A 2,209-nucleotide genomic window follows, 5' to 3' on the forward strand; every position below is an offset into this window, starting at 1 on the left:
TAATTCACGACTATGTGGCTTTGCTATACATTATTGATTCAATTATGTTAAAATATATTGTGACTATATGTTTTCATGAAAAGTAAAACTGTAATATACATTAACGTGAAGCTATTTTCTGCTTTTACTTTTCTTCGATCACCTCAAAATAATTCTGACCGTTGTAAGCGTAACTTCTTTGTGGCGAATCTGCATTTTCGTTTCATTTTACGTCATCGAACTACGAACTTGATACAGCTGCGTGGCTCTGCGTGCACTTAAAGGGTTCTTCTTTACATGGTGTAAGAACAATCGCACAAGTTCATAACAATGTTTACTTTGATAAATAGTTAAACCGACATATTTAGAAGTTGGGTGCAGATGATAAATTATGAGCTATGAGCAGAAATAATGTCCTCACAAATACTAAACCTGGGGGTTTTCGAGACAAATGAACGGCAAAATAAAATACATTAATTAAATAATTAATGATAATTATTTTAATAATCACAACGTATCTTAAGAAATCTTAAATCGCACAAACATGGCAAATAAATAAATCTTTTTGAGCTACATCAAGTTGCTCAGTATCATGTTTTTTTTTTTTTTGCACCACGAGAGGTTCATGAGATTCACTGACACATTTTCCAACATGCATATTGTACTGACTAGGAAATACTTCACGTTTCAAACGACACTTTTAGTCATTAGTATTAGATTTTATTTTATTTTATTACTCATTCTGTTCACAAGTTCAGAACCCACTACACTTTAGTGAACAGCAGGTGGAGCTACAACAATCTTACAGTTTTTCTCGATTGTTTAAACACATTTCTTGAAACTATGCCTCATATTCTCAAAACTATAAACACAAATCCATAACGTCTCACCCAATTCCCCAAACATCCTATTTTCAGGTCAAAATGAAGCTCTAGACTCAAAACCATTCACTCTTGCTGAAAAACCAAACTTTGCCCTCAGACAGGACACACAAGCCCTCAAAATCACACACACTACAACATAGTCTAACACACTGGTGCAATAAATTCAAAACAACATTTCCCAAACTAGTAAGTTATGTTGCTTGTGGTTCCCCCTCACAAACCTTTTCACATGATGAACACAAAAGACACAACCAATGGATACATTGGCACATTTTTATTCATTCATGTACTACACAGTGCAACACACACACAATATATATATATTTTTTCTGTTTTACTCTTTTTTTTCTTCTTTTTTTTTTTACTCTCTCCTCTAAATTTGTTTTTATATTTACTTACAGTAAGATGTGTATGACCATCATTTAACAGTAAAAGAGCACACACAAACCTTATTCTAATATGGAAGTGTACTGGAGTGATAAAGAGTGTTGGTCGTGACAGGAGGGCCTCCACTCAAGGAGACAATATGATGAACACGTCTAAGGAAATTGTTTTCGTTTTATCAGGAGGGATCTGTCTAATCAGGCCGCCATGTTATACATGCATTCAATGATTTTATCACATCTGTCTTATTGCATCACATCCTGGTCACAAACATCTGCGTCCACACTCAAGCCGGCTGTTTCATTGTACAAGCAGGCAGTCAAGATATATGCCAGAAAACCTATGAGATCACATAACTGTGACATTATTAGTAGATATAATCTTTTTACTTTCGAAAATTTTATACATTTTAGTACTCTGAAATTGGTTTTTAAATGTTTGAACAATCATGTGTCGCCGCTGTTTTCAGCTCTCATTATTAGACGTCAGGGCTCACTCAGACCGTCCACCAGAGCCTCAGTCAGTGGTGACTGTGTAGTGCCAAGATTTACTAAATCCTTTGGTCAGTCCAGTTTCTCCTTTAATGGATCGAGACTATGGAATTCTCTGCCCAGTGACTTAAAACTGCAGACAGACATGATTACCTTTGATAGAGGTTTGAAACGGTGGCTGAAATCAAGTCAAATCTGCACACATGGTAATGCTGTATGAAATGAATATTGATGATGTGTATTGTTATTGTTTTGCACTATGTTTTGTATATCGCATTGTTGTGTTTTATGAAATATGTAGTCTCCTATGGACAAGTGTTGCAAATTAGCAGTATTGCTATAACACTTAAAACACTGTATCTGGTGCGTCCAATGCTATTGTTATGTCCATATCAAATAAATAAATAAATAAATAAATAAAATAAATAAGAATGTTCCACATATGGTTGAAATACCATCATTGGCCTAGAA

This window comes from Rutilus rutilus, assembly GCF_951802725.1.
Source record: "Rutilus rutilus genome assembly, chromosome: 1".
Taxonomy (NCBI): domain Eukaryota; kingdom Metazoa; phylum Chordata; class Actinopteri; order Cypriniformes; family Leuciscidae; genus Rutilus; species Rutilus rutilus.